At 44.0% G+C, this 25,597-nt stretch overlaps 1 pseudogene; it reads left to right on the forward strand.

Annotated features, from left to right (window-relative positions):
- LOC115137571 (FRAS1-related extracellular matrix protein 2-like) overlaps positions 1-25,597 on the forward strand; it is a 62,116-nt pseudogene that overhangs the window by 19,835 nt on the left and 16,684 nt on the right.

Consider the following 25,597-nt stretch of genomic DNA (forward strand, 5'->3'; position numbering starts at 1 on the left):
TCCTCCAATCCAAAATCCCAACCATGGGATCTTCGGAATGCCCCAGAGGAAACTAAGTTGAGCACTCTGGCATTTGAGAATATACTTTCTGTACTGTAGCGCCAACGTTAAAAAAGAGAAAGCTGTTGTAATTGAATAAATTGTATAGAAATTCTGATCATACACCTCAATATAATGACTAAATTAATGGACCACATGTGAAATCTATATTCACACAGTGTTGTTGATGGTTTTAGCTGTAGAGACTGTAATAATAAGGGCCATAGGTAGCCAAGCGGTTAGAGTGTTGGGCTAGTAACCCTAAGGTCGCTGGTTTGAATTCCTGAGCTGACAAGGTGAAAATCTAGCGATGTGCCCTTGTGCAAGGTACCTAACCCTTATTTGCTCCAGGGACGCCGTACTACCCTGACCCTGTAAAACAACCACAGGAGGTTGGAGGCACCTTAATTGGGGAGGACGGGCTCATAGTAATGGCTGTAACGGAACAAATGGAATGGTATCTAACTCATCAAACAAATGGTTTCCATGTGTTTGATCCCATTCCAGCCATTAATATGAGCTGTCCCCCAATATGAGCCTCCTCCCCTCAAAACAACACATTTCACTGCACCTATCCGGTGTACTGTATGTGACAATAAAACATTATTATTGTTTTTGTATATATGTGGTTGTTTTGCCTACTTTAGTTGATTGCAAATCACTCTGGATAAGGGAGTCTGCTAAATTACTAAAATGTACATTTCTGCAAGTTTATACCGGGCCATGTCGCAGAGTGCAGAGTGCAGTGTGACCCAGTATAAATAAAAAGAGGAATGAGGAAATGTAATAATCATGGTCCTCATTCCTGTCACTCAGCAGGGATATACTTACATGGGCGCCGCTTTCTGTTGCTCACCCTTGCATCATTCTCTTGGCTGTCAAAACCTCATTCTGACCAATGATATCCCCCCCTCCTCTTGAGTCCCACCCACCATCCTAAGTATATCTATGTATGGCTATGAATACTGTAGCAATGTAAATAGGACCTGATGACCTGATGAAGAAGGTGGAATGAAAGGACACTGGGGGGGTTTTCTGTAGGGCTGCTGGTTGCTTTATGGATGGATTGCTGACCATGGTCGAGGTTGAAGATGACAAAGGTTAAAACAAGGGTATCTAATATCCCATAACTCTTTGCAACAATGGGACCTAGTTAGCTAAGGTGCTGGTAGTTAGCAATGGCGGACAGGCTCATTTTAATGGCTGGAATGGAATAATGGAACGGTATCAAACACATCAAACATATGGAAACCACGTTTGACTTCGTTCCATTTATGCCATTTTAGCCATTACAATGAGTCCGTCCTCCTATAGCTCCCCCCACCAGCCTCCTCTGATGTACAGTCAGGAGATACAATCAAACATGTTTGGAATCGGAATGAACCTAACTGATGTCTCCATTATATCCTTAGTCATCGAGGCTCACAGGAGACCATCTTGAGAATCTTGGCAAATCCCCTGACAGGTCATTAAAATGACAGTGGTAAATTAATTTGACCTGTTAGCCACTAAAGTTACATGTTGTTGGAGCATAGGGGGGCAAGCTAGCTAGCTACCGTGTGAGTTAGTTATCCAAAGGTGGATGCACCGTAGGGAGCCCCATACCTGGAAAACATCCAGTCCTCACTCAGGTCTAAGAACATGAAAAATGTCCAGGGGCCAACACTTAGCAGTGGCTGTGATATACTGGCCGTGCTTACTGCTTACTCAAACGATTAGCCTCGCATTAATAAATCACTCTAAGGACAAATGTATTAAGAGCCTGAAACAGGGGAGTTTCAAAATCCAGTCTTCTATAAAACATTTCATCTGATGGTGAGAACTATTATTATTGTCAGTTTGAAACGCAAAAGAAATGTGAGCTGGGAGTGTGGTTGATATGTTAGTTGTAAAGATTGTAATAAATGAATTCGTAAATCAGTTAGAGACATCAGAACCCCTCCATTTTGATCTATTCCTGTAACTTTATGAAAGTCCCAGCAGAGACACCTGGTTCAGAGGGAATGTGGCCATTACTTAGCCTTACATACTCTATCCACGTTATTGCTCTCATAAATACCAAGGAAGGCGTCCCTCTCCACTTCTGCAAGACGCCTCAGTTCATTTAAATAGGGAGAAGTGCTGAGCACTAATCAGTCTATATATAATTTGAGATGGAGTTTTATACAAACACTGGAAGGCTACCACAGTTTCACTTTAGGTTTATCTGAATCAGTGGTATTGATGTGACCTTCTCTAATGGAAAGCAGAAAGTGTATAGTGTGCTTGACAACACACCACTGGATCCGTGTCTGGTGTGGTTGGATTCCATGCCAGGCCTGGACACGGCATCTGACAGGATTCACAAAAGGAGCCAGAAGAGGATCCCCTCCTCTGAGTTTGAGAAAGGAAAGCAGGCAGGCAGGGAGGGAGGCAGAGAGACATGCCAGAGCAGTGGGCTGTGGGCCACCCAGACAGTGGCCTGCTGTCCCTTGTTCATCCTGGAGGGACAAAGCCAACATAGGGACAGAGAGATGGGGTGGGAGGGCGCAGCTGTCACTCAGCTTTTTTTTACAGAATCTGAAGTTCTGGCAGGAGTTTTCTGAGACACAGAGAGAGAGAGAGAGAGAGAGAGAGAGAGAGAGAGAGAGAGAGAGAGAGAGAGAGAGAGAGAGAGAGAGAGAGAGAGAGAGAGAGACAGAGAGAGAGAGAGACAGAGAGAGATACAGAGAGAGAGAGAGAGAGAGAGAGAGAGAGAGAGAGACAGAGAGAGAGACATAGACAGAGAGAGAGAGAGAGAGAGAGAGAGAGAGAGAGAGAGAGAGAGAGAGAGAGAGAGAGAGAGAGAGAGAGAGAGAGAGAGAGAGAGAGACAAAGAGAGAGAGAGAGAGAGAGAGAGAGAGAGAGAGAGAGAGAGAGAGAGAGAGAGAGAGAGAGAGAGACCATGGCTGACTGAAGTGTCACACCGGCTGGATCTGAAGCCCCCTATCTCACAGTCATGTCTATGGCTCTGATCATGTCCACCTGGGGGATGGAATGTGATATTAGTGTAATTGATTATACACAGACAGCTCAGATTGTAATGATATCACCTTGTCATTTTTTAAAGGGTATGTTTGTGTGCTTGTATCATCATTGTAACAGGTGCTGATTTGTTTTTGAGGCCTGCCTGCCAGCCAACTCTCTTGGACGACACACAAAATATATGGATGATGACGACATTGCCTTTGTCATAGTTGTCATAGTTTTCAAAGGCTCAGATATCACACAGCCAGGGCTTTGAGGTCCCCTCCACTGGCTGTGCGTCTATGTATAACATGATGTATGTATAGTGTCACAGCGATGTCATGGTGTCACAACATATCTCTATCAGGTCTGGGAAATGGAGACATGGTTAGGGAAGACTTTTCCTCAGCTCTTTTTTCCAATTGACTCCCATCCACCGCCCCCCCCAACCCCGGTCGGAAATCCAACTCTGTTCTTTTAACAGGCGCCAGGTCAGGTGGTAAATGCTAGATGTCCTTAAATCTCATCTGTCCTATTTTATCGGCCTGTTGATTTAGGTTATTCTGAGGATTTAAACTCAAATGAACTCCAAGACCTTATTTCACCCTGTTAATTGAGTGACAATTGAGAAATAACAGCAGCTGATCAATTCAATTAAATATGGTCATTAGCGCTCATATTAATTCATTTCCCCAGTGCAGAATAGTCTGCTTCTAATTCTTACATGTCAATTGACTCCTTTGTTTTCAATATTATTTTACTTACATAGTCTCATCATCTACAGTATTTCACCAGACAAACTACACCATGTTAGAAATTGAAGGTATTTCTATGCAATACTCAAGACAAAATGGTATTATTATATGTCTTGAGGGTAACAGTGTCAGAGCTGAAACCAGAAGCTGTCAGATAGGCTGCCATTCTGGATGCCAGAACGATAGTCTTTTTGTTGCTGATTATGTTCATATGACAATCTTATCTATCTGACACACAATACAGGCTCACTAAGCTCAATATCAGCTCTGTGTAAACTGGGCAGCCTGCCTAGGAACACGTGCCTTTCTGAACAGAAACACTCCTTCAGATTCTGTGGGTTTGAGGAGATATGAGCAGAAATGTATACAGGTTTGATAAATCAAGTTTCTTCCTTGATAAGTGATTATTATACTTAATGTGATGGACTGAGGTGTGACTAATGTGCCATGTAGCATTTAGTTTATGTGCACTGTTTATGTGCACTGTTTATGTGCACTGTTTATGTGCACTGTACGTTACAGGTACAAGTGACGGACGAACGTCAACAGTCACTGCACTTCCATTTTACATTGCAAAGATGCTCAAGAAGTGTTTGATATTTCCACTCAGGCTAAATGAAAATACACTTAATCAAACACTCAAATCTTATTTTGAAGTTAACTGGCTCATCTTGTCTATCAATTGGCCACATGAGCATTCATCAAGCGTGGTGGAATTTGGGGCAGGCAAAGACAAACATGATGAATGCTTCCTGTATTTTTAGCCGGAGCTGTCAGAAACATGAGCATGGTCAAGGATAGACACCGTTTGGTGCTAGGGGCTCCTATGTCAAACTGGGACTCCATGGCTACTATACTATAGCATTGGGGGATGGCTGGGGTGGGAGGGTGGCGGGTTCTGGTGTGTGTGTGTGTGTGTGTGTATGTGTGATTTACGTGAACAAGTGAAACAAGTGAAACGATCCAATTTAATCAATCCCCCGGAAAAATCCACTAGTTGGTATCAGTTCAATTCAATCAATCCACCGTCATTGACATCCAGGTTTGGTGGAGTGTGGTTTATCCCTGGCCCTGTTGTGTCTCGGTTATGGCCCGGCGTGCCATGTTGACATCCAGGTTTGGCGGAGTGTGGTTTATCCCTGGCCCTGTTGTGTTGACATGTGGGTTTGGTATGGATTTATCCCTGGCCCGCGTGCCATGTTGACATGTGGGTTTGGTGGAGTGTGGTTTATCCCTGGCCCTGTTGTGGCTCGGTTATGGCCTGGCGTGCCATGTTGACATGTGGGTTTGGTGGAGTGTGGTTTATCCCTGGCCCTCCATGTTGACATGTGGGTTTGGCGGAGTGTGGTTTATCCCTGGCCCTGTTGTGTTATGGCCCGGCGTGCCATGTTGACATGTGGGTTTGGCGCGCCATGTTGACATGTGGGTTTGGTGGAGTGTGATTTATCCCTGGCCCTGTTGTGGCCCGGCGTGCCATGTTGACATGTGGGTTTGGTGGAGTGTGGATCCCTGGCCCTGTTGGTTTATGCCATGTTGACATGTGGGTTTGGTGGAGTGTGGTTTATCCCTGGCCCTGTTGTGTCTCGGTTATGGCCCGGCATGCCATGTTGACATGTGGGTTTGGCGGAGTGTGGTTTGTTGGGTTTGCGTGCCATGTTGACATGTGGGTTTGGTGGATTTATCCCTGGCCCTGTTGTGTTCGGTTATGGCCTGGCGTGCCATGTTGACATGTGGGTTTGGTGGAGTGTGATTTATCCCTGGCCCTGTTGTGTCTCGGTTATGGCCTGGCGCGCCATGTTGACATGTGGGTTTGAGTGTGGTTTATCCCTGGCCCTGTTGTGTCTCGGTTATGGCCAGGCGTGCCATGTTGACATGTGGGTTTGGCGGAGTGTGGTTTATCCCTCCCTGTTGGTCCTGTTGTTGACATGTGGGTTTCGGAGTGTGGGTTTATCCCTGGCCCTGTTGCGTGCCATGTTGACATGTGGGTTTGGCGGAGCGTGGTTTATCCCTGGCCCTGTTGTGGCCCGGCGTGCCATGTTGACATGTGGGTTTGGTGGAGTGTGGTTTATCCCTGGCCCTGTTATGGCCCGGCGTGCCATGTTGACATGTGGGTTTGGTGGAGTGTGGTTTATCCCTGGCCCTGTTGTGTCTCGGTTATGGCCCGGCATGCCATGTTGACATGTGGGTTTGGCGGAGTGTGGTTTATCCCTGGCACTGTTGTTTCTCGGTTATGGCCCGGCGTGCCATGTTGACATGTGGGTTTGGTGGAGTGTGGTTTATCCCTGGCCCTGTTGTGGCCCGGCGTGCCATGTTGACATGTGGGTTTGGTGGAGTGTGGTTTATCCCTGGCCCTGTTGTGTCTCGGTTATGGCCCGGCGTGCCATGTTGACATGTGGGTTTGGTGGAGTGTGGTTTATCCCTGGCCCTGTTGTGGCCCGGCGTGCCATGTTGACATGTGGGTTTGGCGGAGTGTGGTTTATCCCTGGCCCTGTTGTGTCTCGGTTATGGCCCGGCATACCATGTTGACATGTGGGTTTGGTGGAGTGTGGTTTATCCCTGGCCCTGTTATGGCCCGGCGTGCCATGTTGACATGTGGGTTTGGTGGAGTGTGGTTTATCCCTGGCACTGTTGTGTCTCGGTTATGGCCCGGCGTGCCATGTTGACATGTGGGTTTGGTGGAGTGTGGTTTATCCCTGGCCCTGTTGTGTCTCGGTTATGGCCCGGCGTGCCATGTTGACATGTGGGTTTGGTGGAGTGTGGTTTATCCCTGGCCCTGTTGTGTCTCGGTTATGGCCCGGCGTGCCATGTTGACATGTGGGTTTGGCGGAGTGTGGTTTATCCCTGGCCCTGTTGTGGCCCGGCGTGCCATGTTGACATGTGGGTTTGGCGGAGTGTGGTTTATCCCTGGCCCTGTTGTGTCTCGGTTATGGCCCGGCGTGCCATGTTGACATGTGGGTTTGGTGGAGTGTGGTTTATCCCTGGCCCTGTTGTGTCTCGGTTATGGCCCGGCGTGCCATGTTGACATGTGGGTTTGGCGGAGTGTGGTTTATCCCTGGCCCTGTTGTGGCCCGGCGTGCCATGTTGACATGTGGGTTTGGTGGAGTGTGGTTTATCCCTGGCCCTGTTGTGTCTCGGTTATGGCCCGGCGTGCCATGTTGACATGTGGGTTTGGTGGAGTGTGGTTTATCCCTGGCCCTGTTGTGTCTCGGTTATGGCCGGCGTGCCATGTTGACATGTGGGTTTGGTGGAGTGTGGTTTATCCCTGGCCCTGTTTGTGTCTCGGTTAAGCCATGCCATGTTGACATGTGGGTTTGGCGGAGTGTGGTTTATCCCTGGCCCTGTTATGGCCCGGCGTGCCATGTTGACATGTGGGTTTGGCGGAGTGTGGTTTATCCCTGGCCCTGTTGTGTCTCGGTTATGGCCCGGCGTGCCATGTTGACATGTGGGTTTGGCGGAGTGTGGTTTATCCCTGGCCCTGTTGTGTCTCGGTTATGGCCCGGCGTGCCATGTTGACATGTGGGTTTGGTGGAGTGTGGTTTATCCCTGGCCCTGTTGTGGCCCGGCGTGCCATGTTGACATGTGGGTTTGGTGGAGTGTGATTTATCCCTGGCCCTGTTGTGTCTCGGTTATGGCCCGGCGCGCCATGTTGACATGTGGGTTTGAGTAAGTGGCCCCATCTCCTCCCTCCAGTGTTTTCATTCTCCCCAGTCACATAGCAGAATGCCCACAGCTCCTTTCTCCATCAGCCAGGCAAAACCAGCCCCAATGCAGGCTCATTGTATGAATGAACCAGATGCTCCATGCTCTTGTCCTCCATAAAGCCTAGTGAGAGTTTATTTCTTTAGTTAGCCTCCTCTCACAGGTTCTCTGTCACCCCTCAGAGGATTGGTTCTGCTTCCTTTCCTTAGTGTTCTGTTATGTAGGGGTTCATATCCAAAGGGTCTTTTCTCCGCATTGATCTACCAAATCCTCGACTCTGGTGCTGCAACCATCATGCTACAAGAGTGCGATAATAATGATATGAATAACACATAATAATACATTGAATTTAGAGCACCTTTCAAAAACCTCAAGGACACAACAGGGTTAATAATATCAAGGGTATTTACTTCTTGACACGGACCTAACCAAATCCACCACCGTATGTTTGCAACCAGTGCTAGTGCTAACACTAGCACTCCTCTGCTAGAGGATATCAATGGTTAATATCACACGGCCTTTTCTCAGTCTACCTACCAAATCCTCAACTCTGGCGCTACAACCATAGAAATAGAGTGATATTCTGATGACCACAACCACCATGGCGCTACACTAAAGGAAGTGAAGGGTTAATATGAAAGGGTCTTATCTTGACATTGACCTACTTCCTCCATGGCTGCTCAGAGTTAGACTCAGGGGTCAGGTTAATAACAGGCTAATAAGGCCTTTCTGCCACTGTGACCAGTGGTGCAAAACCGACCAACACCTCTCTAACCTCCGCGGCTCTCTGAACCCACTAAGCTCTGGCCAATCAGACAAGGTCAAGGGTCCTCTTAGGGCCTGTCAGAGAAGGGATAAGCCAAGGCGTTTGGACGTTTGGCCGCAGTTATTAAAAAGAAGCCTGGGATTAAGATTTAAGCATTAAAAAAGCTACCGGCTAAGTAAGTAACTCCGTCTGTCCAGAGCGGCCAATGTCAAGCGGCGAGTGGAATACTTTCTTTTGAAGGATAAAGGAGTCATGAGATAGTATGGATTAAGGGCAGAGGAAGCAACGTATAGTCAATGGTGATCAGTGCCAGGTGACTACGAGCTTCAGACCTGGGTTCAAATACTGTTTGATATCTTATTTAATACCCTAAAAAAGGGGGGGGGGCTGTACTTTTGGGACTATTATATTGGTCCCATTGCATCAGGTAAGCTTAATAGAGACCAGGCAACATATTTGAAATGATGAAATGATTTAGAATAGTATTTGAACCCAGGTCTGGTTCATATGTGTGTTTTATGGCACCTGTTCTCTTCATGGGGCCTAATGAGGTAGATACACTTCAAGCTGAGAAAAATGACCTAGATATGAAGTCTTAATCGCTTGAAATCTGAGGTTTTACAGAGGGTCCTGTCCAGGTGCAAATCTCAAGTCAGAGGTTTCAGTGTGCATAGTGCACAGACTCAAACATTGTAAGAACTAATTAGTTAATTTTCACCACAACAAATATGAGCTACTTTCACAATACTAACGTTTAACACCAAGGGGTAAAAGGTCTATTTTAAGCCTATAGACATGAAGTTACCCTTGTCCCTCAGAGGTGCTGCTGGTGCTTAAAGGGATACCGCCGGTGCTTAAAGGGATACCGCCGGTGCTTAAAGGGATAGATAGGGCTGATGCTTAAAGGATATGGCTGGGGCTGCCATGTCAGTGAGTCACCGGGAGTAATGGAGCCTCTCTCTGCACCTCACCTTTAACCCCTCTGCTAATACTGTCTGGTTTGGGTCAGGTGGTGTGTGTGTGTGTGTGTGTGTGTGTGTGTGTGTGTGTGTGTGTGTGAGAGAGAGAGAGAGAGAGAGAGAGAGAGAGAGAGAGAGAGAGAGAGAGAGAGAGAGAGAGAGAGAGAGAGAGAGAGAGAGAGAGAGAGAGAGAGAGAGAGAGAGCAAGAGAGAGAGCGAGAGAGAGAGACAGACAGACAGACAAAGAGAGACAGGGATTCCCTTGAACAGACCGTCACTTACAGTAGCTATGAGTCACTGTCAGCAAGTGATCCATTTAAATCTGGTCTCTCTCTCTGTCCTGTTTTGGCCCATTCCCTGAGACTGGTAAGGAGCCAGGGAACTGACACACATATCTGGGTGAGGAGGTGAGAAACCCTAGCCAGGCACTGACTGAGAGTGGGTGGGCAGGGGGAGAGAGAGAGAGAGAGAGAGAGAGAACAATGGAGTGAGAGAGGAAATTAGAAACAAAGCATCACTCAAGAGGCCTGTGATGGAGGATTTGGGGGTAAGCCCTGACATTAAGTTATCAAGTTACCCTTCACAATTTAAAATATCTGTCTTTTGTCATAGGGCTCAATGAGTTTACAAAAACTGATGTCAAAGTTTTGTCTTCCAGGTGGAAACAAGCTGAAGCCGCAGCCATTCCGGCTCAACTGGTCGTGGATCAGCTTGGAGAAGGAGTACTATCTGGTGGATGAGGACGCCAAATTCCTGGAGGTGACGCTCAGACGCAGGGGATACCTGGGAGAGACATCCTTCGTCAGTGAGTATTGGAAGTCTTACACAGTATTTACCACAGATCTACAGCAGCCTTTACCTAAACAGATAAACCCAATGACTAAAATGAGACCTATAGCAATATTTACCTCTAGACATAGATATAGAATGACTAGAATGGGTCCTATAAACATTGAAATAGAATGACTAGAAGGGTCCCTATAGCCGTATTTACCTATAAACATAGATATAAAATGACAAAAATTGACCCTATAGCAGTATTTACCCCTTGACCTAAAAATACAATGGGACATATGAATTGTGATTTTCCACATGTGAAACCATGTGGTTTTTATGTAAGGGAACATAGATTTGACAGAATACTCATGGGTACATGCAATATGGCTGACGTGGAGATTCTATGTCTATGGTACAAAAAGTCTTGAACAGGATTTACATCAGATCTATAGTATATTGGTTTGATTTTTGATTTATTAGGATCCCCATTAGCCGACACCAAGGGCGTGGACTCTTTGACAAAAAGGTGCTATCTAGAACCATAAAGGGTTATTCGGCTGTCCCAACCCTTTTTATTGCAGGTAGAAAACCCTTTTGGTGCAGGTAGAACCAGGCACCAAAAAGGGTTCTCTTATAGGGACAGCTGAAGAACCCTTTTGGAACCCTTTTTCTAAGAGTGTACCATGGTAGATCCTGTTGGAACTGGTTTGCACTTCGTTGGTTCATCCCCCAAGTGATATATCTGAGTTAGTACATTTCTCCCATTGTTTTCTCTGCTTGCCATTCAGATAAAGGTCGTTTTAAATTGCCACTATTTTATCCCTAATGGGGTGTAAATATTTCAATCACCCACCACCATCAACTCTGACTAGGGGTACTTCGAAAAGATGCAAATGTCAGTGGAGAGACTATTCAGAAAGCAGGACCTATTAAACTGTCATTGTATTAAAAGACTGATTGGCCCTTTAAGGGTCTTCATGGAGTGTATTTGTCTGTTATTACACTGCCATTAGAAGAAGCCTAAGAATAAAACAGACCCCCTGGCTATCAAGCTGCCCTGTGTGTGTTCCTGTTTGACTGATGACCCATTTCCTGTCTCGCTGGTGAAAAACCTAGTTTGATTGAGGGGTCAGATAGACCTTCCTCATAGAGGTCATAAGGTCATGTCAACATGCTTGTCTGTTTGGCTACATCCAACACACAAGCTTTTTATACATAGGCTCCTATATTTACAGTTGTCTTTGACAATGCAGTAGTGGGCAAATATGAACAAAGACAGACAATGAGAGCTCACCAGGCAACTACAGTCTGTAAATCACAGTCAACCTGCAGTCAACTCACATCCTCTGAGGCCCTGCAAACTACACAGTGCTACGTGCCATTATTATAAAGCTATTCAGTTCAATTAGGTTCAGTTCAGTTCCAATTAAATGTAATTAAATGAGGTTCTATTTAGTTCAGTTCGATATGGTTCTATTCAGGCATCACCACCAAGGATGGCACGGCGGAGAAGGACAAGGACTTCCGGGCAAGGCCCAGAAGCAGGTCCAGTTCAACCCAGGCCAGACAGTGGCCACCTGGAGGGTGAAGATCTTCACGGACCAGGAGTTTGAGACCAGCGAGACCTTTGAGATCCAGCTGTCGGAGCCTGTCATGGCCGTGCTGGAGTACCCCGATACAGCCACTGTGGAGATAGTGGACCCTGGTGATGGTAAGAATGAACGGCCTTATCTGCAGATGGTCTGTTTGATTTGCCCTCCGACATGAAATCCTTTATGAATAGTAGACAGGCTTTAAGTCAATTGGAAAGGCTACATTCATTTACATGGATTGACACATGAAAAAATATAATTGTATCCTTCATTTAAGATTCCGAATCAGATCATGATTATTGTTCCATTGCTGGGCAATTTGATGACAGCAGCAAATATGCATGGATCAAATAAGTATAGACTCACCTGGGCTTGTAAACTCTTCTTCTCTTGTTCTCTATGGCCTACCCTCTGTGTTTCTCCCATAGAGATCCTATTCAATTACTATTCTAATTCTGAATTCTATGGTTTCTCCCTCTTTCCTCTGCAGAGTCCATGGTGTTCATCCCCCAGGCAGAGTATAAGATAGAGGAGGACATTGGGGAGCTGCTGGTGCCTGTTCGCCGCTCTGGAGATCTCAGCCAGGAACTCATGGTCGTCTGCTACACCCAGCAAGGTGAATACAGTCAAATATATCATTCAAATACATGGGTTTTTACAAAGATGAAATACAATTTTCCACATTTTGTTACATTACAACCTTTTTCTAAAATTAATCAAAAATATTAATAATCTCATCAATCAACACACAATACCCCATAATGAAAAAACAGATTTTTAGAATTGTAATTAAAAAAACAAACAGAAATAGCTTATTCATTATTCAGACCCTTTGCTGTGAGACTCGAAATTGAGCTCAAGTAAATCGTGTTTCCATTGATCATCCTTGAGATGTTTCTACAACTTGATTGGAGTGCAGTTGTGGTCAATTCAATTGATTAGACATGATTTGGAAAGGCACACACCTGTCTATATAAGTTCCCACAGTAGACAGTGCATGTCAAATCAAAAACCAAGCCATGAGGTCGAAGGAATTTACAGTAGAGCTCCAGGACAGGATTGTGTCGAAGCACAGAGCTGGGGAAGGGTACCCAAGAACACAGTGGCCTCCATCATCCTTAAATAGAAGAAGTTTGGAACCACCAAGACTGAGCAATCAGGGGAGAAGGGCCTTGGTCAGGGAGGTGGCCAAGAACCCGATGGTCACTCTGAAAGAGCTTCAGAGTTCCAGAAGGACAACCATCTCTGCAGCACTCCACCAATCAAGCCTTTATGGTAGAGTGGCCAGATGGAAGCCACTCCTCAGTAAAAGGCACATGACAGCCCACTTGGAGTTTGGCAAAAGGCACCTAAAGGACTCTAAGACCATGAGAAACAAGATTCTCTGGTCTGATGAAATCAAAATTGAACTCTTTGACCTGAATGCCAAGCGTCACGTCTGGAAGAAACCTGGCACCATCCCTACGGTGAAGCATGGTGGTGGCAGCATCATGCTGTGGGGATGTTTTCCAGCAGCAGGGACTGGGAGATTAGTCAGGATCGAGGGAAAGATAAACGGAGCAAAGTACAGAGCACTCCGGACCTCAGACTGGGGCAAAGGTTCACCTTCCAACAAGACAACGACCCTAAGCACACAGCCAAGACAACGCAGGAGTGGCTTTGGGACAAGTCTCTGAATGTCCTTGAGGGGCCCCGCCAGAGCCCGGACTTGAACCCGATCGAACATCTCTGGAGAGACCTGAAAATAGCTGTGCAGCGACACTCCCCATCCAACCAGACAGAGCTTGAGAGGATCTGCAGGGAAGAATGGGACAAATTCCCTAAATATAGGTGTGCCAAGCTTGTAGCGTCATACCCAAGAAGACTCGGGGCAGTAATGGCTGCCAAAGGTGCTTCAACAAAGTACTGAGTAAAGGGTAAGAAAACTTACATTAATGTGATATTTCATGATGAGGGGAAAAAAACAATTTAATCCATTTTAGAATAAGGCTGTAACATAACAAAATGTGGAAAAAGTCAATGGGTCTGAATGCTTTCCGAATGCACTGTAGATATATTGTAACATAAAACTACTCTCCTTCCCCCACAACTGCCTGTCATTCTTCTATTGACCCTTAACCATTGACCCCTGAACTCCTTTTCCCAACAGCCAGTGCGACGGGCACCATCCCCAGCACGGTCCTCTCCTACAGCGACTACATCACGCGTCCCGAGGACCACACCAGCGTGCTCCGCTTCGACAAGGACCAGAGGGAGAAGCCCTGCCGCATCATCATCATCGACGATTCGCTCTACGAGGAGGAAGAGAGCTTCAATGTGACCCTCAGCATGCCCATGGGGGGCCAGGTGGGAGCCACCTTCCCCAGTGCGAAGGTCACCATCCTGGCCGACAGCGACGATGGTGAGTGGGGTTGTTGGGCGTATGGTGGGTGGTGGCATCTATAGTCACCTGTTGAATACAGAGGTCAGTCAATTGTCATTAAACCCTACTTGAAACTTGAAACCCTAGTTCAAATAGTTCAACACACAGGTTCAAGTCAACTTGAATGCTACTTGTCAATGGCAACAGACTCAATGATTCCTGACCCTTTACTATATTGGCTATAAAGGAAACTCTACCAGTATCATAATTACTTCCTATTTGACCCCCCAGTCTCTTGGGTTCAGTGAACAGGGTACACTCTTTTTTTAAAGTGTGATCTAGAACCTAAAAGGGTTCTTCGGCTGTCCCCATAGGATAACCCTTTAATAAAAAAGTTTGGTTCCGGGTAGAACTCTTTTGGGTTCCATGTAGAACCCTTCCACAGCAGGTTCTACCTAGAACCAAAAAGGTTTATCCTATGGGGACAGAAGAATAACCCTTTATGGACCCTGTTCCCCTCAGCATTTCTCTATGATTTCTTGGGACGTCTTATGGGCCACTCCTAATGATATGACTTCCTGGGACTTCCTATTGGCCAATAATAATGATACGACTCCCTCTATTTTTGTTAAGAGGGCTTAACTGTTGCCCGAGACCCTTTGATGTGCCCAGTTACAATTTACAAGTGTACAGGTGTGTGTGTGTGTGTGTGTGTGTGTGTGTGTGTGTGCGTGCGTGCGTGCGTGCGTGCGTGTGTCTTTGTCTCTGGGTTTTTGTGTGTCAGTCTCTGTCTGTGCTGTGTGTTGTATGTCAGTGTGCACCTGTGATGCTGTAGCAACCAAAACCCTTTCATCCACATTGATTTATTATCATTTGATCTCCCAGCAGTTGTCTAATATTCAACACAGTCGCTGAAAACACATAGAGTCGTGCAACTAGATACAACAGTATTGAACTGATAACAGGGTCATTACTTTTCACTGACGATAGACACGTATCAATAGCATTACTTTGCTTCACTCTTTGTTCTCCTGTTAGTGAGGTAGAATAAAGGAACAATTGATGCAGCCATGCCAGAAGCACTAAGGTAAAGAGGAAAGACAGGAGACTGAAAGAGAGAGAGAGTTGGTGCCAAACAGTAGATGAAAGGAGAGAGGAGAGGCAGGAAAGATGTGGTTAGAAGTTGGTTTATCAACAACAAAAAACAACTGTGCCACATAGGAACTACAGTAGGGCTTGTGAGAGCATGTAGACTGTAGGACTGTACTCTTTGGTGAGAGTGTTACCATCAACACCATAACTCAGAGGCCGGGTGCTGAGGATCCTCCAGCCATCATCAACACCATAACTCAGAGGCCGGGTGCTGGGGATCCTCCAGCCATCCTCAACACCATAACTCAGAGGCCGGGTGCTGAAGATCCTCCAGCCACCATCAACACCATAACTCAGAAGCCGGGTGCTGGGGATCCTCCAGCCATCATCAACACCATAACTCAGAGGCCGGGTGCTGGGGATCCTCTAGCCATCATCAACACCATAACTCAGAGGCCGGGTGCTGAGGATCCTCCAGCCATCATCAACACCATAACTCAGAGGCCGGGTGCTGGGGATCCTCCAGCCATCATCAACACCATAACTCAGAGGCCGGGTGCTGGGGATCCTCCAGCCATCATCAACACCATAACTCAGAGGCCGGGTGCTGAAGATCCTCCAGCCACCATCAACACCATAACAGAGGCCGGGTCTGAGATCCTCCAGCCAGAGGGGTGCTGAAGATCCTCCAGCCACCATCAACACCATAACTCAGAGGCCGGGTGCTGGGGATCCTCCAGCCATCATCAACACCATAACTCAGAGGCCGGGTGCTGAGGATCCTCCAGCCACCATCAACACCATAACTCAGAGGCCGGGTGCTGGGGATCCTCCAGCCCGGGTGATGCCCTTCTTTACTGTAACCACTGGTCTCTATGTGTAATCTATTCCACTACAGGTCCACTCATGGATGGTGCCATTCCCCAAAGCCACACACAGACAGACAGTGGCACACAAACACACTCAACCCAAGACAAAAGCACCTCTCCCTCACTTTGCCGGGTCATTCCCCCCCTCCCTCCTCTCGCTCTACCCCTGACTACACACTCCATCTGTTCTACAATCCTATACTTCTAGTAACAGGTGGTAGAACTGGGAAGAGAGAAAATAGAATTGAATAGAAACTCCAGTCTTAACTACACTGGACAACCCTCTATCATGACACATAAAACAGCTCTCTGAACGTGTTTTGTTCTGAGACACTCCTCCAACTCCACCGTTCAGTGGCGCTGGGGGGAAACAGAGGGCTTCCCTTTGTGTTGCAGGGGCCAAGAGGCAGGTGGGGAAACAGGGGGAAACAGGGATTTGTGGGAGAGGAATGTCAAATGACAGGCATGTTTTTCCTCCGGCTCCTGTTTGATGGTGTTCAGCCTCCATTGTTGTTTTAATTGTGTAGCTGTTATCTGAGATGGGGGTGATGGTTTGTTTACAACTTCAAGGATGCTCTGGAAGTTTTAAAAAAGAAGAAAAAAAGAAAGTGCAACATATATCATATCAACATAAATGTTCCCTCTTTTCGTTTGCATGTACGTCAAATATCACCCGTAGGCTTTAGATGAGAAAAAGGAGATGTGTTTGTTTCTTGGACACAGGTAAACCAAGAAGCACATTCAACTGAGATTTTCCATTGATAATGATTGTTAATCCAGGACCAGTCTTAAAGGTCCAATGCAGCCATTTTTATCTCAATATCAAATCATTACTGGGAAAGAATGAATTACCTCACAGTGATTGTTTTAAATTAAAATGGACAAAAATACACAAAAATTGCTTCTTAGCAAAGGGTCATTTCTCAAGCAAGAACTTTTCTAGGAATGTCTGGGAGTGGTCTGAGTGGGAAGGGGAAAACTGAAAATGAGCCATTACTGGTAGAGAGGTTTAGAAATCTCTTTCTTATTACCACATGGTGATGTCACCATGGAAGGCCGAAACTCCATCCCACCAAAACAGGCTGAAATTTCAGGCGGCCTTTTCAAACAGCTCTTATACTAACAGCTATTTCACAGTATTATTCCAAACTCAACGTGTGGAAATATATAGAAAACACAGAAAAATCATGAAAATCAACCTTTAATCTGTGTCTGGGAAACTGCCCCTTAGTGTTCAAGTGATTTACTTTCTGAATCTGAGGCCACTCCAGTCCTCCCCATCCACTCTGACTGAATGAGTCATTTATCTCTCTTTAGTTGTCTCTCTGAGCCATTCCTCTTCTTCTCCTCTTGCACTTCTCTCCTCCTCCTCCTCTCCTTCCTCTCTCCCACCCTTCAGAGCTCATTCATTTCACTAACTGGTTTGTTCTAATGACAGACACACTCACAGTCTGGGCTACACTCCCCACCCTGTAATTTGGAGTACAATGGAAACGTTATGTCTAAGTAATCAGCGTGCATTCCCAGACATGATCTCCAGGCGACAAGAGGAGATGTCTTCTCAATGTAAAGATCCATTCCTCCATTGTGCCACAAACTTCTTGGTGGGTCCTGATATCTAAAGTGACAACACTGTGTGTGTGTGTGTGTGTGTGTGTGTGTGTGTGTGTGTGTGTGTGTTGTGTGTTGTGTGTTGTGTGTGTGTGTGTGTGTGTGTGTGTGTAAACCCATCTCCCTGGCTGAGCAAACCTGTGGTTGGGACCCCAGCCAGCATTAGGCTTCATTGTTATTAGTCTGGCTCTTCCTTTTCAGTGATCCTTTAGGGATTGCCATTTCTCCTTCCCCCTAACCAGCCACCCCTGTTACTAAACAGTATCTCTGGTGATTGAGAGGCATTGAGAGTAAGCCAAGTTTTAGCGGGTCAGCGGTGGTTGTCTGACTGCGGCAGTACAAGCCCTAGTCTAAAAACATCTCTAGACCACCTCTTAATATCCTCTTCACCTAACAGTCAGTTAAATGTGTACATACTTCCTATTCTCCATGTCTTACTTTTACTATTTTATCCAGCTATAGACTAAATAATCACGAGTGTCACAATATTGTATCTGCCCCTTATAGAAGTGGCAGAAAGCTCAATTATAGATCAACCTCATTAGTGGATGTACAGTAGACAGCAGTAGCTTGTCAGTGATGATCAGTCTGGCTGTTATAGAGGGGTGTACAGTAGACAGCAGTAGCTTGTCAGTGATGATCAGTCTGGCTGTTATAGAGGGGTGTACAGTAGACAGCAGTAGCTTGTCAGTGATGATCAGTCTGGCTGTTATAGAGGGGTGTACAGTAGACAGCGGTAGCTTGTCAGTGATGATCAGTCTGGCTGTTATAGAGGGGTGTACAGTAGACAGCGGTAGCTTGTCAGTGATGATCAGTCTGGCTGTTATAGAGGGGTGTACAGTAGACAGCGGTAGCTTGTCAGTGATGATCAGTCTGGCTGTTATAGAGGGGTGTAGAGAAATTAATCCGCTGTGTGTTCCAAGGATATGCATTCCTTCCCTCTAGTCTATTACTCAGAGAGGGAGAGGTAGAGAGATCCTCCTGTCTGTGCTGCCTCCCCCGTCTCCTCCCTCTTATCAGTGCTACTGTCATCAGACAAGATGGACATCCCATCCCTCTTCTCCCCCCAACTCATCCCCCTTTCACTTATCCACCATTTCTACCTGGCTTTTCAGGTGTGCACTGTAGACCTCTGGCACTGAGTTCAGACGACACTGTCTGGCCTCGATGAGGGGAGGATGATGAAGGGATGAGTGGGGTGACAGGTCTCTTCCTTGAAAGAGAGGGAAAGAGGGGGGTGACCCTGTCAGCCGTACCAACTGTATCTGACAAGCAGAGTTCAGACCAGAAATGTGGATTATCCCATGACAGCTTCTTCCCGAAAGACATCCTTAATTGAAACCACATGTTTGTAGCTTAATGTTCATATCTGTAAGATGTAGATGATAATATACTGACCTGACCTCTCTCTCTCTCCCCTCCCTCCCCCATCTCTCTCTTTCTCCCTCTAACCCACAGAGCCCTCTCTGTATTTCGGAGAACTAGATTACATTGTGGATGAGAGTTCAGGCTATGTGGAGGTCAGGGTCTGGAGGACTGGCACTGACCTCTCCAAGACGGCCACAGTGACCGTCCGCTCCAGGAAGAGTGACCCCGTCTCTGCTGAAGGTCAGAAGAAGAACGTGAATGTTAGATCTATTATTCCTATCCTCTTTGTGGTGTAGCGTTTCCAGAATACAGTGCCTTGCAAAAGTATTCATCCCCACCTAGCGTTTTTCCTATTTTGTTGCATTACAACCTGTAATTTAAATGTAATGTAATGGACATACACAAAATAGTCCAAATTGGTGAAATGAAATGAAAAAAATAACTTGTTTCAAAAATTTCAAAAAAATAATACATATATATATATATATATATATATATATATATAAAGGAAAAGTGGTCACGTACATATATATTCACCCCCTTTGCTACGAAGCCCCTGAAGAAGATCTGGTACAACCAATTACCTTCAGAAGTCACACAATTAGTTAAATAAAGTCCACCTGTGTACAATCTAAGTGTCACATGATCTCAGTATATATACACCTGTTCTTAGTGGTGTTGCAGGCCCCAGAGTCTGTAGCACCACCAAGCAAGCGTCACCATTAAGACCAAGGAGCTATCCAAACAGGTCAGGGATAAAGTTGTGGAGAAGTACAGATCAGGGTTGGGTTATAAAAAAAAAACAGAAACTTTGAACATTCACGGAGCACCATTAAATCCATTATTCAAAAATGGAAAGAATATGGCACTACAACAAACCTGCCAAGAGAAGGCCTTTATCAGAGAGGCAACAAAGAGACCAAAGATAACCCTAAAGGAGCTGCAAAGCTCCACAGCGGAGATTGGAGTATCTGTCCACTTCAAGCCGTACACTCCACAGAGCTGGGCTTTACGGAAGAGTGGCCAGAAAAAAGCCATTGCTTAAAGAAAGAAATAAGCAAACACGTTTGGTGTTTGCCAAAAGGCATGTGGGAGACTCCCCACACATATGGAAGAAGGTACTCTGGTCAGATGAGAATAGAATTTCACTTTTTGGCCATCAAGGAAAATGCTATGTCTAGCGCTAACCCAACACCTCTCATAACCCAGAGAACACCATCCCCACAGTGAAGCATGGTGGTGGTAGCATCATGCTTTGGGAATGTTTTTCATCGACAGGGACTGGGAAACTGGTCAAAATTGAAGGAATGATGGATGGCGCTAAATACAGGGAAATTCTTGAGGGAAACCTGTTTCAGTCTTTCAGAGATTTGAGACTGGGACGGAGGTTCACCTTCCAGCAGGACAATGACCCTAAGCATACTGCTAAAGCAACACTTGAGTGGTTTAAGGGAAAACATTGAAATGTCTTGGAATGGCCTAGTCAAAGCCCAGACCTCAATCCAATTGAGAATCTGTGGTATGACTTAAATATTGCGGAACCCATGCAACTTGAAGAAGCTGGAGCAATTTTGCCTTCAAGAATGGGCAAAATCCCAGTGGCTAGATGTGCCAAGCATATAGAGACATACCCCAAGAGACTTGCAGCTGTAATTGCTGCCAAAGGTGGCTGTACAAAGTATTGACTTTGGGGGGTGAATAGTTATGCACACTCAAGTTTTCAGGTTTTTTGTCTTATTTCTTGTTTGTTTCATAATAAAAAATATTTTGTTTCTTCAAAGTGGTAGGCATGTTGTGTAAATCAAATGATACAACCCCCCCCCCAAACATTTTTATTTTAATTCTAGATTGTAAGGCAACAAAATAGGAAAAATGGCAAGGAGGGTGAATTATTTCGCAAGCCACTGTATGTGCCACAGTATTTACAATTCCCCTGGAGCCCCTCAATCTCTGTTTTCACAATCTCTCTATCAGTGTAACTACACAGAATTCCCGATCGTTCCTAATATTTCTCAAACATTCCGGTGTCATCTCTTTCTCTGTTATGGTAGTATTCCAATGCCCTTGCTGACTCTCTGTCCATAAAGATATATGTGTAATGTTCTATTTCTATGTTCCCCGTGTCCCCCTGCCAGCCGGCCTGGACTACGTGGGCATCAGCCGTAACCTGGACTTTGCCCCCGGGGTGACCATGCAGACATTCAGAGTGACCATCCTGGATGACCTGGGTCAGCCGGAGCTGGAGGGGCCGGAAACCTTTGACCTGGTGCTGAGGATGCCCATGAACGCTGTGCTGGGAGAGCCCAGCAAGACCATCATCACTATTAATGATACTGTTACTGACCGTGAGTTATACACACTCTGTAACACATCCCCACACATGTAGATATATAGCCCCCAGCAAGACCACCATCACTATTAATGATACTGTTACTGACCGTGAGTTATACACACTCTGTAACACATACGCACACATGTAGATATATAGCCCCCAGCAAGACCACCATCACTATTAATGATACTGTTACTGACCGTGAGTTATACACACTCTGTAACACATCCCCACACATGTAGATATATAGCCCCCAGCAAGACCACCATCACTATTAATGATACTGTTACTGACCGTGAGATATACACACTCTGTAACACATACGCAAACATGTAGATATATAGCCCCCAGCAAGACCACCATCACTATTAATGATACTGTTACTGACCGTGAGTTATACACACTCTGCAACACATCCCCACACATGTAGATATATAGCCCCCAGCAAGACCACCATCACTATTAATGATACTGTTACTGACCGTGAGTTATACACACTCTGCAACACATCCCCACACATGTAGATATATAGCCCCCAGCAAGACCACCATCACTATTAATGATACTGATACGTTAACATAACCACTGTTTTAGCATTAACATAACCACTGTTTCAGCATTAACATAACCACTGTTTTAGCATTAACATAACCACTGTTTTAGTGTTAACATAACCACTGTTTTAGCATTAACGCTAAAACAGTGGTTATGTTAACACTAAAACAGTGGTTCTGTTAGCGCTAAAACAGTGGTTAACACTAAAACAGTGGTTATGTTAACACTAAAACAGTGGTTATGTTAACGCTAAAACAGTGGTTATGTTAATGCTAAAACAGTGGTTATGTTAAAACTAAAACAGTGGTTATGTTCTATGCTAAAACAGTGGTTATGTTAACACTAAAACAGTGGTTACCGCTAAAACAGTGGTTAATGCTAAAACAGTGGTTATGTTAACGCTAAAACAGTGGTTATGTTAACACTAAAACAGTGGTTATGTTAATGCTAAAACAGTGGTTATGTTAACGCTAAAACAGTGGTTATGTTCTATGCTAAAACAGTGGTTATGTTAACGCTAAAACAGTGGTTATGTTAACACTAAAACAGTGGTTATGTTAATGCTAAAACAGTGGTTATGTTAACGCTAAAACAGTGGTTATGTTCTATGCTAAAACAGTGGTTATGTTAACGCTAAAACAGTGGTTATGTTAACGCTAAAACAGTGGTTATGTTAACACTAAAACAGTGGTTATGTTAATGCTAAAACAGTGGTTATGTTAACGCTAAAACAGTGGTTATGTTAACACTAAAACAGTGGTTATGTTAATGCTAAAACAGTGGTTATGTTAACGCTAAAACAGTGGTTATGTTCTATGCTAAAACAGTGGTTATGTTAACACTAAAACAGTGGTTATGTTAACGCTAAAACAGTGGTTATGTTAACACTAAAACAGTGGTTATGTTAATGCTAAAACAGTGGTTATGTTAACACTAAAACAGTGGTTATGTTCTATGCTAAAACAGTGGTTATGTTAACGCTAAAACAGTGGTTATGTTAACACTAAAACAGTGGTTATGTTCTATGCTAAAACAGTGGTTATGTTAACGCTAAAACAGTGGTTATGTTAACACTAAAACAGTGGTTATGTTAACACTAAAACAGTGGTTATGTTAACACTAAAACAGTGGTTATGTTAACGCTAAAACAGTGGTTATGTTAATGCTAAATTAGTGGTTATGCTAACACTAAAACAGTGGTTATGTTAGCGCTAAAACAGTGGTTATGTTAGAGCTAAAACAGTGGTTATGTTAGAGCTAAAACAGTGGTTATGTTAACGCTAAAACAGTGGTTAACGCTAAAACAGTGGTTAACGCTAAAACAGTGGTTATGTTAACGCTAAAACAGTGGTTATGTTAACGCTAAAACAGTGGTTATGTTAATGCTAAAACAGTGGTTATGCTACCACTAAAACAGAGGTTAGCGCTAAAACAGTGGTTATGTTAACGCTAAAACAGTGGTTATGTTAACGCTAAAACAGTGGTTATGTTAATGCTAAAACAGTGGTTATGTTAACACTAAAACAGTGGTTATGTTCACGCTAAAACAGTGGTTATGTTAATGCTAAAACAGTGGTTATGCTACCACTAAAACAGTGGTTATGTTAGAGCTAAAACAGTGGTTATGTTAGAGCTAAAACAGTGGTTATGTTAATGCTAAAACAGTGGTTATGTTAATGCTAAAACAGTGGTTATGCTACCACTAAAACAGTGGTTATGTTAGAGCTAAAACAGTGGTTATGTTAACGCTAAAACAGTGGTTATGTTAACGCTAAAACAGTGGTTATGTTAACGCTAAAACAGTGGTTATGTTAACGCTAAAACAGTGGTTATGTTAACACTAAAACAGTGGTTAACACTAAAACAGTGGTTAACACTAAAACAGTGGTTATGTTAACGCTAAAACAGTGGTTAACACTAAAACAGTGGTTATGTTAATGCTAAAACAGTGGTTAACGCTAAAACAGTGGTTATGTTAACACTAAAACAGTGGTTATGTTAACGCTAAAACAGTGGTTATGTTAACGCTAAAACATTGGTTATGTTAACACTAAAACAGTGGTTATGTTAACACTAAAACAGTGGTTATGTTAACACTAAAACAGTGGTTATGTTAACGCTGAAACAGTGGTTATGTTAACACTAAAACAGTGGTTATGTTAACACTAAAACAGTGGTTATGTTAACACTAAAACAGTGGTTATGTTAACACTAAAACAGTGGTTATGTTAACACTAAAACGGTGGTTATGTTAACGCTAAAACAGTGGTTATGTTAACGCTAAAACAGTGGTTATGTTAATGCTAAAACAGTGGTTATGTTAATGCTAAAACAGTGGTTATGCTACCACTAAAACAGTGGTTATGTTAGAGCTAAAACAGTGGTTATGTTAATGCTAAAACAGTGGTTATGTTAATGCTAAAACAGTGGTTATGCTACCACTAAAACAGTGGTTATGTTAGAGCTAAAACAGTGGTTATGTTAACGCTAAAACAGTGGTTATGTTAACGCTAAAACAGTGGTTATGTTAACGCTAAAACAGTGGTTATGTTAGCACTAAAACAGTGGTTATGTTAACGCTAAAACAGTGGTTATGCTACCACTAAAACAGTGGTTATGTTAGAGCTAAAACGGTGGTTATGTTAACGCTAAAACAGTGGTTATGTTAATGCTAAAACAGTGGTTATGTTAATGCTAAAACAGTGGTTATGCTACCACTAAAACAGTGGTTATGTTAACGCTAAAACAGTGGTTATGTTAATGCTAAAACAGTGGTTATGTTAACGCTAAAACAGTGGTTATGTTAATGCTAAAACAGTGGTTATGTTAATGCTAAAACAGTGGTTATGCTACCACTAAAACAGTGGTTATGTTAGAGCTAAAACAGTGGTTATGTTAACGCTAAAACAGTGGTTATGTTAACGCTAAAACAGTGGTTATGTTAACGCTAAAACAGTGGTTATGTTAGCACTAAAACAGTGGTTATGTTAACGCTAAAACAGTGGTTATGCTACCACTAAAACAGTGGTTATGTTAGAGCTAAAACGGTGGTTATGTTAACGCTAAAACAGTGGTTATGTTAACGCTAAAACAGTGGTTATGTTAACGCTAAAACAGTGGTTATGTTAACACTAAAACAGTGGTTATGTTAACGCTAAAACAGTGGTTATGTTAATGCTAAAACAGTGGTTAACGCTAAAACAGTGGTTATGTTAACGCTAAAACAGTGGTTATGTTAATGCTAAAACAGTGGTTATGCTACCACTAAAACAGTGGTTATGTTAGAGCTAAAACAGTGGTTATGTTAGAGCTAAAACAGTGGTTATGTTAATGCTAAAACAGTGGTTATGTTAATGCTAAAACAGTGGTTATGCTACCACTAAAACAGTGGTTATGTTAGAGCTAAAACAGTGGTTATGTTAACGCTAAAACAGTGGTTATGTTAACGCTAAAACAGTGGTTATGTTAACGCTAAAACAGTGGTTATGTTAACGCTAAAACAGTGGTTATGTTAACACTAAAACAGTGGTTAACACTAAAACAGTGGTTATGTTAACGCTAAAACAGTGGTTAACACTAAAACAGTGGTTATGTTAATGCTAAAACAGTGGTTAACGCTAAAACAGTGGTTATGTTAACACTAAAACAGTGGTTATGTTAACGCTAAAACAGTGGTTATGTTAACGCTAAAACATTGGTTATGTTAACACTAAAACAGTGGTTATGTTAACACTAAAACAGTGGTTATGTTAACACTAAAACAGTGGTTATGTTAACGCTGAAACAGTGGTTATGTTAACACTAAAACAGTGGTTATGTTAACACTAAAACAGTGG

The sequence above is a fragment of the Oncorhynchus nerka genome, linkage group LG11 (genome assembly GCF_034236695.1).
Source record: "Oncorhynchus nerka isolate Pitt River linkage group LG11, Oner_Uvic_2.0, whole genome shotgun sequence".
NCBI classification, from domain to species: Eukaryota; Metazoa; Chordata; class Actinopteri; order Salmoniformes; family Salmonidae; genus Oncorhynchus; species Oncorhynchus nerka.